At 47.4% G+C, this 14,396-nt stretch overlaps 2 protein-coding genes across 2 annotated transcripts in view; both read left to right on the top strand.

Annotated features, from left to right (window-relative positions):
• LOC142785324 (3-beta-hydroxysteroid sulfotransferase-like) overlaps window positions 1–14,396 on the top strand; it is a 58,968-nt gene that overhangs the window by 17,499 nt on the left and 27,073 nt on the right. The window lies entirely within an intron of this gene.
• Window positions 2,295–14,396, top strand: part of LOC119169933 (sulfotransferase ssu-1) — a 29,907-nt gene continuing 17,805 nt past the window's right edge. The window contains exon 1 of the mRNA XM_075883763.1: window positions 2,295–2,436. The gene's annotated coding sequence lies outside the window, so the exon portion shown is untranslated. The remainder of the gene's footprint in view (window positions 2,437–14,396) is intronic.

A 14,396-nucleotide genomic window follows, 5' to 3' on the forward strand; every position in this document is an offset into this window, starting at 1 on the left:
GTCTAGCTCGAGAAGACGGCTAAGTTCGAATTCGACTGCCATGCATACTCCGGGACGTCGGTTTGATTACAAGTGTCGGCGGCCGCATTTCGAAGGCGGCGAAACGCTACAACGTGTGTTTTTCTAAATGCACATTATGAGATCACACGAGGTCACAATTCTATCACAACGGCAATCTTCATCGCAGTATCACTTAAAACAATAGATTTTGTTTTTTAGGGGGCGAAGCTCTTTATGGCGTCCCCCGATCGTCCCGTTATTGTAGTTACTTCCACTCGTAAGCGAGTATGTTTCACAGGGGATAGACTTTGAGGGGCAAAGTTCCCTAAGTCTTAGGTTGTGCACCCTCGATGTATGTAGTAGGTAGCCACCTCTCGTTTATCTCTTGGAATGTTGGCTAGTTCGTTTAGTTCTTGGAATGTCCGCTAGAACGTGGTACTAGCGTATAATCAATATATGACGAAAAGATTCGAGACAGTGGTAGTTGGAGTGTTCACTAGACGAACGGACGTACAGACAGACAAACGGACAGATACACCGATGCACAGATCGACCCATGGTTGGACGGACGGATGGATGCACCAACGGACGGATGGACGCTTCGCCCCACTCGCCATCATTCAGTCCGTTGATATGGTGTGATTTTTTTTAAACTAGGGTGAACTTTCACAAGCGTCCAACCCGTTCACTCAGCCCCACGTAAACGTGCTTTGACAGGGCACGCACTTCGTACACAAGCTGCAGTCATGCGATGGAAAGGTATCGTAGTTTGTGGGCAGTCTTTGTTTCGATCAATTAATCTAAGCGTCACTGAGGGTCCACATATACAGTGCCATGAACATGTGCTACGGAAAAATGCCAGCATTTCGAGAGAGAGAAAAATTGAATCGCATCTATTAGATCCCTTTAGGAGTCCAAACAAGGTGCAGGATGGAAGCTCGAAAGGATGAAAAATGTGTTAACGCAAAGTGTCGCCAGAGCTTCGACAAGCAATTGGTGTTGCCTTTTTCGAGGCATGAACGTTACCTTGAAGCACATCAGCTGCCTTGAACATTGGTCAGCTATAAATGGAGACTAAACTGAAAGAACAGATTGAATAACTTCGGGCTGATGACTAGTATTCTGAGAACTCCAATGGCGTCGACTTCACTATTACAAGTTTGCTAATACAGGAGAAAGTTAAGCTCTATGTTTAATTGCTTAATTTCGCCCCGAAATCTCCACGCGCAATGTAATGGATTACGCGTTGATATTCGGTCGCATTCTGGCCATAATGGCTCATCGAAATTTGCTGAAACTGGGCAAGACATGCCTATTGTTTTCTCATAGGAGCAATGAACTTTATTTGGAACTGACTAGGAACTGTGTGAACACTAGCAGGTGTCATCCAAATCTATAACGTCCCGGCATTTATTGCGGAAATATGAACTCTCTATCTCTCTCTCTCTCTCTCTGTGTGTGTGTGTGTGTGTGTGTGTGTGTTTGTGTGTGTGCGCGCGTGTGTGCGTATGTGTGTGTGTATGTGTGTGTGTGTGTTTGTGTTTCTGTATTTATGTGTGTGTGGGTGCGTGTGTGGGTGTATGTGTATTTTGTCGTCTAACTAACACATTTGTGCTCCAAATGTGGGGATTTCAGCATTTTGAAAGGGTAAATTACTTATATGAGAAAAAATCACTTTATCTTTAGTGTGTTTAAGGTTGTCAACCAGCTTCCTGAAACAAAAAAGACCGCTTTTCAAAACGTGAGATCCAGCGGCACCTCCTGTTTCAAGCATTTTTTCTTATCCCGACATGGACCACAAATATTTCAAGTATTTCATACAGAGCTTCTACAAAAATACGTCTGTGTGGTCCCAAAAGTAATTATCGTGTCTTTTACTGGACTGATCAATTTCACAAACAATGTGGTAGGCCACATCATTGCGTGAATTTTTTTTCATGTGACATGTGAAAGTATGTAATGTGTCTACAACAGTGTTCAAGCAGAAAATGAAAATTGTTATCCGGTGAACGGCTGTATCGTCAGTGACAGCGTACTAATTATTTCCCTTCTTTGTCGGCTTCGAATGATGTGCCCTTGGAATCACAACGGCGTGATTTCTCGACAAAAGGTCACACAAAACGAAAGATCGTACTAACTATAGCCTCTACACTGACGGGAAACGCACACTTCAGTACACCTATGTACAAGATGTCAGAGCTAAAACACCTATTAGCGCGAGCTGTCACTGCCGGACTCGAGCTGAAAAAAGAAAACAGTGAATGCTTCTCTTCTAGTTTTCACGGTGCCAACAACTCTCAGTTGGGTCACACACATGACCGATATCAATGCAGTAAACGGAGAAGTATTGAATGGGGATGACGACGCTCTTCGCGTGAAACAGTAAAAATTTGGTCAACTATCGAAGGGCGCTCCGTTCTTGCACATCAACAATAGGTGAGCAGTGAGTGCAACCTTTGTTATAAGATGACGCGGTAATATGGGCTCCGTTAGTGCTATTGATGAAGCTTAGCTCAAATACGTTACCTTGCTTATTCAATATTTGGTGTCTGACTGTTCTGCATTTGTTCTCAATATTGGGCCTGAGTTGACATGTTCACCTCGAAGCGTAGTTCGGTATTTCGGTGAGATTGTTTCTACTAATAAAATTGTACATGCAGTCTCGCAGAGCAAGACGTAACGATTTCTTATGCAATAAAATCTTGTCTGGCGCATTAGTAAGTATGGAACGTTTTCGTTGTTGCGTCAGGAAAGACGAAATCATGAGAGGAGGCGTAACAGGCTCTCCAATAACAACTGTTTTGTTGCGAACGTTGCAACACAATATGATGCATAGTTATGCGCAGATGTAAAGAGCGCATATCAAAACAGCACCACATATCCCTTAGCGAACAATTGTCAATCTCGAACCATACTTGTTCCTCGATGTAATTGGGACGGCTCCCTCATAGTTGAGTATTCAAACCCGTTAAATATTTTTTTCCGATTGAAACACATCTGAAATGAAAAACCCTCATCTCACTCTGATACAGGTAAATGGGCAGGTAAACGAGTATGCGCGAAAAATCTAAACAAAATCCGTCATTCAACTGCTGAAAATGTGCGTGTGACCTGATACCTCTTGAGGCCAAAGGTCTTGGTATATAAACGCCGGAACAAAGCATCTCATAAACTTTTAGAGGCGCGTGTGCTATATTAAAAAAATGTGACTGAATATGTGACCGACACGTTTATCTGCATGTACAAGAGCTGCAGGTTTTGTAATGCCACGTGCCCTTAGCATCACAAGTGATGTTGTCTTGATATGCGCTCGGTACGTCTGTGCGTGACGGCGCTACACATTAAATTCGAAGCATTTCTTTGCGAACTTCAGCGACTTTGAGCGTATCTATCTATCTATCTATCTATCTATCTATCTATCTATCTAGCCACTTACGACATTTAGCTCTCCTGGCTGTTTCCTTAATGCTATTGACACCAAACTTGGTATGGCATAACATAACTGTATGTAGAACATACATGACTAGTCATATCATGAAAATCATGATATGGATGTCATGAAGGTCGCGATTTACATTTCATGGTCTTGCTGCTCTTGCAGTGGTTTCGTTCACATGACATGTTGCAAAGCTGCTATGGTATGATAAAATTGCATGGGCAACACAAGCTACAGACGCTAACATAGAAATCATGACCTGCGTGTCATGTAACAACATGACTACATGCCACACTCATGATGCACTCGTGGTCATTTCGTTAGCATCACATATACAAAGTGTGGTATTGTGGTACCTGCATGGATGACGAATGTATTTGACTGGTGGAGACATGATAACCATGGATTGCACGGTCATGTAACAACATCCCTACATGCCACGCTCATGATGCGCTGGCGGCCGTTTCGCTAGCTCCACTTATACCAAATTTAGTATAACGGGACGTCAATGAATGATGAATGTGTCAGGCTGGTGCAAACATTATTAACATGAAATGTGTGTCATGTAAAAACATGACTAGATAACACCGCACAGGGGCGTCTGTGAAAGCAGGCGTTTGGTGTGTAGTGACACCACGGACCATAGCTAACGGGGGGGGGGGGGGGGGGGGGGGTTCGACCTCTCCCACACCTAGCCATGCGTGGCTGAGCCATGTCCGAGGAAAAGGGGATCCCAGGGGTTGAGCCGACGCCAGGTAATTGGACCTTTAAGGCCCCCCGGCAGAGGCAGCACAACCCTTTGGCCCCGGCTTCACGTAGATGGCACCCCTGGGCTGACCCACCCAGGGGAAATCGGCAGTCGACTTTTCCTTTCTCTCTCTCCCCTCGTCTTCGTCTTTACCTCTCACTTTTTATCTGCCCTGTCACCTTCTATCTTCAATCTACTTTCAATTGTTCCTGGCGGAAGGTTAACTTTGTGTAGGTGCCCAACCTTGGGTAACTATGTTTAATTATAGCGGCGATGTATGGCTGGCGCCTTCAAGTGTTCTACCTTGTAGCGTCCCCTTGTTGTGCTCGGTGGTGGGTGGTCACCATCGCCGCCAAACTTCAAATGCTTCTCATGGCAAAACCCTCCCCTTCTCTGAATGATCGGTCCCTAAAAACCGCACCGATAAAAGCTCCAAACGCACCCGAACTGATTGTGACCGCTTTATACACTTTTTGGTCATACACTCTCTTACAGACAGCGAGTCTGTTGCAGCATTGTCGGTCTTCTTGATAGCCAGAACTTTTAAAAACCTAATAGGCAAAAAATATGATGCAAAGAACCTGTCATCTGGTTATCTTCGTGTTAAAGTGACCCAAAAAGATCACTCAAACACTCTCCTGAAACAAAAGCAGTTTGCACACATGAACGTGTCTGTCACCCCCCACAGCAATCTTAACATTATCCAAGGTGTCATTTCAGAGCGCGATCTCATGCGAGAAACGGAAACTGATCTCCTTGATGGCTTCTGAGAGCAGGTCGTAATCGCCATACGTCGTATCACAATCAGACGGAAAGGTGAAGAAGTGGTAACCCCGCATATAGTATTAACCTTTAAACCGTTCCATCCTGCCTGAATCAGTGAAAGCGGCGTTCCTTCGTAGTAAAGTCCGTCCCTATATACCTGACCCCAGAAGGTGCTTCAAGTGCCAGAAATACGGACATGGATCAAACACCTGCCATGGAAAACTAACATGTGCGAAATGTGGTGACCATGAGCACCCAACCGAGAGCTGCACTTCGAACCAAACAGAATGTCCTGTCACGGGCCGCATGCCGCGTACTTGCGCACATGGGAAGCGTTCAAGAAAGAAAGGCTGTAATTCACACCAAGGTTACAGAAAATATCACATTCTCGGAAGCCAGGAAGAAAGTATCTATTTTTCTGGAATATCAAACGCTGACGCAGCTCACCTGGGAACCGAGCGGCGTCTAGTGACGGTGAGCACGCAATACAGATTTGCTGATGCGTGCACATCTCTGCCCCCCACCGAGCCGCTACCGGCTGCACCAACCTTCCAAGTCCCGGAGTTTGAACTTCATCTGACTCCAAGGACCACACAGACAACTGAGACATCTGTCTCTTCTGACAAACCCTCATTAGCTTCCGAGGGTCCACCGGAGGCAATGGAAGTGACACCAAGATCCTCAGCGTTTATGATGCTGACGGAATCCCCCCAAGTGAGGCGGGGCTCCATAGATCGCCTCAGAGGAAAGAGACACCCTTCAGTGAAGCCGCCTGATAAAGGCAGTGAAGTGTGAATAAGTTGCGCTCTTTTCCTCATTCGTGAAAATGGCTGCCGAAAGTATCATTCACTGGAAGTGCCGAGGCTTACTTAAGAACTTAGACGACATCTATGAAATACTTGCACAACACCAACCAAACATACTTTGCTTACAGGAAACACACCTAAAACCCACACACATTACCCTTTTAAAAATATATGTGGTATACCGAAAGGACAAACAAGGCACTGCCCATTCATCTGGCGGTGTCGCTATCGTGGTGCAAAAAGCAGTACCGTCTCAAAGCCTCACTCTGGTTACTGACTTAGAAGCAGTGGCAAAACGAGCCCTAATTTTTGGACGAATAACAACCGTGTGTTCACTATACATCCCTCCGGACTACCAACTGTCTACTAAAGAATTTGAAACACTCATAGACCAGCTTCCACATCCATTTATGTTGGTTGGAGATTTTAACGCGCACCACCCTCTATGGGGATGTAGGAGAACGGATTCTCGCAGCTCCTTAATTGAAAGCTTTCTGTTGTCTTCCCGCTCCTGTATATTTAATAAAAAAAGAGCCAACATACTTTAACATAGCGCTCAGCTCATATCAGCAATAGATCTTGCTATCAAATATCCTTCACCCTTGGCATGCACTGAGTGGGCTGTAATTCACAACCTCTACGGAAGTGATCATTTTTCTGTCGGTCTAAAACACACAGGAAATATGAGTAGGATGACTGCGAATGTAACCAGGTTCAGAGAACAGAATGCGAACTTGACGAAATTCCGAAAAACTCTCAAAACTATCATGCTCATTAATCGAAAACCTAGGTACTGATGAATGTGAAGCGTTGGTCACACATCACATTATACAGGTGTAAGGAAAGGACACAAAAGTGCTGTGTTTAGGTACGATTTGTGGCTAAAGGGACTAAAAGCACCGAGGAACGTCAAACCGAAACTGAAGAAGACAAGCGGAGGGCAGGTGGCACGATGGCGATAAGAAGAAATGAAAAAGAAGAGGAGAAGAAGAAGGAACATGCGAAAGCGAGCTCGAGCGTGGAGGCCACGAAGGCAGACGAAGCAGTGCGCCGATCGAGAGGACGAGTTCCTGGGAGCGTTCCTGAGCCGGACGTGGAACCCGTACGTGTCGGCTAGGTCGAGCTCCGGCGTGTTCGCTCGGGGTCGAGTCCGCCGGCCGGTGCAAGGTGCAAGGACGGGGCCTGCTGAACGGCTCCTGCCTGAACCTCAGGAGTTGCGACCCTGACTGCTGGCCGCGACGTCTGACTAAACGGCGCTGCACACGGTAGCGCATCCGTGTGCCGTCAGCCGTTCCAGCCGCTCCAGCCGTGCCACCTTTGCCCTCGCGCACGTCGACGATCGCATCATGTCGGGACGACGGGGACCCAAACTGTGAGGCAGCGTTTTCCTCTTGCGAACTGAGAACTCTACGCGCTGGACTCGGAGTAAGCGTAGCCGCGAGCTCTCCGCATAAAAGAGGTCTGACTCTCGTACATGTTGCGTGACGCTTGGCGTGTAGGGTTGGACATATAGTTTTATTTTCACCTGCCACTTCGTTCTCTAGTGTACAATATAACGCTTCTTTTGGTCACATCCATTGTTGATGTTAATCCTTTTTCGTCCGCTATCAACAAACACAGTGACGAACGTCCTTAACCATCACAATTTCTGGCGTCCGCGACAGGACTAAGCTCTCGCCTCACATCTGAGAGCCTCACGTTGTTTGTGTGTGGCGGACGAGGATGGACGACAAGAGAAAGCTAGTTGAACTAGGGAAGGAGATGGGGCTGAGTGGTGAGGCTTTGCTGGCATGGGTGAGCACGGAGGAAAAAGAAATGAGGGACCAGAGAGCGAAAGATCGAGAGGAGGCACGGCTAGCAGCACAGGTGGAGCATGAGCGTGAAATAGCTCGCATGGAGGCTGAAAGGCTCCTGCTCGAGGAGCGACGTCGTGTCGCAGAAGCGCAGCGGCCGAGCACGAGTTCTGCGGACGATAGTATGGGTGGTGGTCAGAGTTTTTGCAGCCCACACAAAATGATTCCGCCCTACAATGAGAGTAGGGACGAACTGGATGCGTACATCCAGAGATTTGAGAGGGTTGCCATGAGCCAAGGCTGGCCAACCGACAAGTGGGCCCTGTCACTGAGCTTGTGTCTAACGGGAGAAGCCTTGACCGTGGTAGGACGGATGTCTGCAGAAGACTCTACGGACTACGCAAAGCTCCAGCAGACGCTCCTCCAGCGGTTCCGTTATACAGAGGAGGGATACCGCACGAAGTTTAGGGATGCCCGGCCCGAGAATACTGAGACAGGTCGACAGTTCACGGGACGTCTCTGTGGATACTTCGACCATTGGCAGGAGCTGGCGAAGACTCCCAAAATATATGATGCACTGCGAGACAAGATGGTGTCCGAGCAATTCCTCAGGCGGTGCGACGAGAAGTTGGCTGTCTTCCTGAAGGAGCGAGGATGTCATAGCCTGGACACGTTGGCAACAGCGGCTGATCAATATTTGGAAGCTCAGAGAATTATGAATCTCGCTAGGGGAAAAGACGAAAAAGGGAAACCGATGGCTACAGCTAAAGTTGACACTGTCAGCGAAAGCAAAGGAAAACCGCTTTGTTTTCTGTGCAACAAGCCGGGTCATCGAGCTTCCGATTGCTGGACAAAGTCTCGAGCGCCCAAGTTGACGTCGTGCTGGATCTGTAAGAAGTCGGGGCACAGATCCGATAGTTGTCCCTCAAACTCGGGAAAACGTAGAGAGGCATCATGTTCCGTCTTGGGATACCAGAAAGCGCAGCATGAGAAATCAATGGAAGATGCGCCTGACAATCAGGATGAGAAACATTGTCATGACATGTGTTATGGGACCCAAAGCAACGCAACTTGCGACAACGGGTCAAAACAAATGCCAACTGTAAAGGGCTATCTCGAAGGGAAGCGGGTTACCGTATTGCGGGATACCGGTTGCAATACAGTAGTGGTGAAACGATCGCTAGTTCCTGACTGCAACTTGACTGGCAACACCCGTACCGTTCGCTTATTGGACCGATCTGCAAAAGTCTTACCAGAAGCAGAGGTGTACACAGATTCTCCGTTTTTCAGAGGTCAGGTGCTTGCTGTTTGTACGGAGAATCCATTGTATGAAGTTGTGCTTGGCAACATTGCGGGTGTACTGTCAGCTGCCCAACCAGCCCCGCAACAGCCAGCAGGACGTCCAAAACTAGCACAGATTCACCGTGATCCAGTATGCACTGAAGAAGAACCTGAAGATGCAACCTCATCTGATAGAAGACGACAAGATGACATGTCGGCGGCTGCAGGAAAAGAAAGGAAAAAGCCCAGTGAACTGATTGTTCCTCGGATCCGACCCCTGGATATCAGCCGGGAAGCGCTAAAGAATTTACAGCACGCAGATCCCACGCTGGAAACCTGCTTCGCCGCATTGGGAAAGATCATATCTAAGAAGCCATCAGTCACTGAGTTTGTGCTGGTACGTGACATTCTTTTCCGGCGCCATCGCACGGCAGAAAGGCGAGACTTGGAGCAACTTGTAGTACCCAAGGATCTTCGGAACACCGTAATGAAGATGGCTCATGAAGGCCTTCTGTCTGGTCACCAAGGGCAAAGAAGGACAACAGACCATGTCCTTACAGTGTTTTATTGGCCGGGTGTACGGGCTGATGTGATACAGTTCGTGAAGTCGTGCGACGTATGTCAGAGGACCGTGCCAAAACGCCTCGTCGGACGAGTTCCATTGGGAAATGTGCCTATCATAGACACACCTTTTCAGCGGGTCGCCATCGATATTATTGGCCCGCTGTCACCGACGTCATCCAAGGGCAACAAGTATGTCTTAACGATGGTAGACTTCGCTACGCGTTACCCGGATGCGGTGGCACTACCGAGCATCGAGACAGAGCGCATAGCGGAAGCACTAGTAGAGATGTTCTCCCGCGTTGGAGTGCCCCGTGAGATAGTGAGCGACCTTGGAAAGTCGTTCATCTCGAGTCTCATGCAAGAACTCGGTCGGCTACTTTCATTTCGTCAGCTACCCACAACGCCTTATCACCCCATGGCCAACGGACTTGTGGAGAGATTTAATGGCACTCTCAAACAAATGGTTCGCCGCATGTGTCAAGAACGGCCGCAACATTGGGACAGATACTTGGCTCCCCTGCTCTTTGCATACCGTGAAGTTCCCCAGACGAGCCTTGGATTCGCGCCGTTCGATCTCCTCTACGGCAGATTTGTACGCGGGCCAATGTTGATCCTTAAGGAACTGTGGACAGGGGCCAACATCGATCCTGAAACGAAAACAACATACGAGTATGTTATAGATCTCCAGGAGCGACTGCAAGACACCTGCAAGGTAGCACACGAAGAACTCCTGAAGGCGAAAATGACACGGAAGAAATATTACGATAGGAAAGCAAGAGTTCGACAACTATCACCCGGAGACAAAGTATTGCTGTTGCTACCATCAGATAAGAATAAATTGATCTTGACATGGAAGGGACCGTTCACAGTGCTTGAAAAACGCAGTGACTATGACTACGAGATAGATCTCGGAACACGGAGAAGTCTTTTTCACATTAACCTTCTCAAGAAATACCACGAAAGGGAGCCTATTGCTTACTGAGTATGACTTTGTGGTTGAGTACATTAAGGGCTCCGACAACGTAGGTGCTGACTACCTCAGCCGCATTTGACTTCTCCGCTGGTTAGCGTTTAGTGGTGGCACGATTTCTTTTCATGGTAATTCACCCTTTCTCTAGCGGAATGAACTTCTGTAAATGTTTTTTTTTTTTGCTATGTTTTCGCTTTTGGGTACTCTACCTCGCGCGCTTGTGAAAAGTTGTTTTCCCCCTAAACAACTTTCTTGAGCAGGGGGATATTTGTAAGGAAAGGACACAAAAGTGCTGTGTTTAGGTACGATTTGTGGCTAAAGGGACTTAAAAGCGCCGAGGAACGTCAAACTGAAACTGAAGAAGACAAGCGGAGGGCAGGTGGCACGATGGCGATAAGAACAAATGAAAAAGAAGAGGAGAAGAAGAAGGAACATGCGAAAGCGAGCTCGAGCGTGGAGGCCACGAAGGCAGACGAAGCAGTGCGCCGATCGAGAGGACGAGTTCCTGGGAGCGTTCCTGAGCCGGACGTGGGACCCGTACGTGTCGGCTAGGTCGAGCTCCGGAGTGTTCGCTCGGGGTCGAGTCCGCCGGCCGGTGCAAGGTGCAAGGACGGGGCCTGCTGAACGGCTCCTGCCTGAACCTCAGGAGTTGCGACCCTGACTGCTGGCCGCGACGTCTGACTAAACGGTGCTGCCCACGGTAGCGCATCCGTGTGCCGTCAGCCGTTCCAGCCGCTCCAGCCGTGCCACCTTTGCCCTCGCGCACGTCGACGATCGCATCATGTCGGGACGACGGGGACCCAAACTGTGAGGCAGCGTTTTCCTCTTGCGAACTGAGAACTCTACGCGCTGGACTCGGAGTAAGCGTAGCCGCGAGCTCTCCGCATGCTAGAGGTCTGACTCTCGTACATGTTGCGTGACGCGTGGCGTGTAGGGTTGGACATATAGTTTTATTTTCACCTGCCACTTCGTTCTCTAGTGTATAATATAACGCTTCTTTTGTTCGCATCCATTGTTGATGTTAATCCTTTTTCGTCCGCTATCAACAAACACAGTGACGAACGTCCTTAACCATCACAACCGGCAACAAAACAATCCATCCCACATACATCTAGCAACACACGGAACAAAAGACGACCTTGGTGGGACGCTCAGTGCAAAAATGCTCGTGACAATCAAAACAAAGCATGGTCAAAATTCGGCAGGTATCCTACTGTCGAAAACATGGTAAACTTAAAGCGTGCAAAAGCAAATGGTAGACGTGTCCGACGAGAGTCTAAACGACAGAGCTGGCAATCCTTCCTCTCATCAGTTAACTCGTACACTGACACACATAAGGTGTATAACAGAGTAAGAGCACTCCAAGGGCACAGCACTCATCCGGTGCCCCTTGTTAGTACTGCTGGTGATACACTGGAACACCAGGCAGATGCCTTAGGCCAACACTTTGAATATATTTTCAGCTCAGCGCATTATACAGACTCCTTTATGCGATACAAACTTGCCGAAGAACGTAAACCTATCCGTGATGAAAGGCCAACGGCAGGAAGGTACAATGTCCCCTTTAGTATAGGTGAACTAAAGGCAGCACTGGCAAATGGCGGCTGCTCAACAGCAGGCTCGGACAGGATTACTTACGGCATGCTTAAACACCTACAATAAGAAACGCTTCAAGTCGTCCTCATTCTTTTCAACATTGTATGGTCCTCTGGGCGTCTGCCCATGACCTAGAAAAAGGCAGTTATCATACCAATCTTTAAACTAGGAAAAAAAGCCACGCTTGCTGCTATTTACAAGCCTATTGCGCTGACCAGCTGTTTGGGCAAAGTGTTCGAAAAAATGGTCAACCGCCGCCTTGTGTGTTACCTCGAATACAATGGCCTCCTTGATCGTCATTAGGCAGGATTCAGATCTGGCCGGTCGACAACTGACCAACTGGTAGCATTTGAATCCTATGTCAGCGATGCCTTCATTCATAAACAGCACTGCCTATCTGTATTTTTTTACTTGAAGAAAGGCTTACGACACGACATGGTGTTATGGTATCCTCCGTGACCTGCGATCTTTTGAAGTGTCAGGAAATATGCTGAATACTATTGAAAGCTACCTTTCTGAACATACATTTGTGATTCGTGTCGGTAATGCCTTATCAAAGGGGTTTACCAAAAAAATGGCGTCCCCCAGGGTGGTGTTCTCAGCTGCACACTATTCATCGTAAAAATGAACTCCATAAGCACTATCCTACCTAAAACAACCTCCTACTTTGTATATGTGGATGACATTCAGATCAGCTTCAAATCATGCGACCTAGCCATTTGTGAACATCAGATTCAGTTGGCAGTAAATGAGCTCTCGAATTGGGCAGACAAAAATGGTCTTAAATTTAACTGTGATAAGACTGTTTGCGTACTCTTTTCAAAACCACGTGGCATAAGGCAATCCCCCAACATCTCAATTAAAGGACAAACCATAGCTACCAAATAAGATCACAAATTCCAAAATGTTGTGGTTTATCAAAAACTCAGCTTTGTTACCCATATCACACAGGTACGACTTAAATGCTTGAAATCCTTTAACCTGCTCAAGATTCTCTCGGATCAGTCATGGGGCACAGACCGTGACTGTCTACTGAACCTTCTCAACAGTGCAGTGCTATCACGTATCGATTATGGCTTGGTGGTTTGCGGGTTGCGTCAAGATCTGCATTGAAGATGCTTGACCCAGTGCACCCCCATGGACTTCGGCTGGCCAGCTGTGCTTTCTGAACCAGCCCAACAGCCAGCCTGTCATCATCATCATCATCATCATCATCATCATCATCATCAGCCTGACTACGTCCACTGCAGGACAAAGGCCTCTCCCATGTTCCGCCAGTTAACCCGGTCCTGTGCTTGCTGCTGCCAATTTACACCCGCAAACTTCTTAATCTCATCTGCCCACCTAACCTTCTGTCTCCCCCTAACCCGCTTCCCTTCTCTGGGAATCCAGTCAATTACCCTTAATGACCAGCGGTTATCCTGTCTACGCGCTACATGCCCTGCCCATGTCCATTTCTTCATCTTGATTTCAGCTATGATATCCTTAACCCCCGTTTGTTCCCTAATCCACTCTGCTCTCTTCTTGTCTCTTAAGGTTACACCTACCATTTTTCTTTCCATTGCTCGCTGCGTCGTCCTCAATTTAAGCTGAACCCTCTTTGTAAGTCTCCAGGTTTCTGCTCCGTAGCTAAGTACCGGCAAGATACAGCTGTTATATACCTTCCTCTTGAGGGATAGTGGCAATCTACCTGTCATAATTTGAGAGTGCTTGCCGAATGTGCTCCACCCCATTCTTATTCTTCTAGTTACTTCAATCTTGTGGTTCGGCTCTGCGGTTATTACCTGCCCTAAGTAGACATAGTCTTTTACAACTTCAAGTGCACTATTACCTATCTCGAAGCGCTGCTCCTTGCCGAGGTTGTTGTACATTACTTTCGTTTTCTGCAGATTAATTTTAAGACCCACCTGTCTGCTCTCCTTGTCTAACTCCGTAATCATGAGTTGCAATTCGTCCCCCGAGTTACTCAGCAATGCAATGTCATCGGCGAAGCGCAGGTTACTAAGGTATTCTCCAATGACTCTTATCCCTAACTGCTCTCATTCTAGGCTTCTGAAAACCTCCTGTAAGCACGGGGTAAATAGCATTGGGGAAATTGTGTCCCCCTGCCTTACACCCTTCTTGATTGGTATTCTGTTGCTTTCTTTATGAAGCACTATGGTAGCAGTTGATCCCCTGTAGATTTCTTCCAGAATGTTTATATATACTTCATCTACGCCCTGATTCCGCAGTGTTTGCATGACGGCTGATATTTCTCCTGCATCAAACGCCTTCTCGTAATCTATGAAGGCTATGTATAGTGGTTGGTTATACTCTGAGCATTTCTCTATTACCTGATTGATAGTATGAATGTGGTCAATTGTTGAGTAGCCTGTTCGAAATCCTGCTTGTTCCTTTGGTTGATTGAATTCTAATGTTTTCTTTACTCTGTTAGCAA

This window comes from Rhipicephalus microplus, unplaced genomic scaffold (assembly GCF_043290135.1).
Source record: "Rhipicephalus microplus isolate Deutch F79 unplaced genomic scaffold, USDA_Rmic scaffold_21, whole genome shotgun sequence".
Classification (NCBI taxonomy): Eukaryota; Metazoa; Arthropoda; class Arachnida; order Ixodida; family Ixodidae; genus Rhipicephalus; species Rhipicephalus microplus.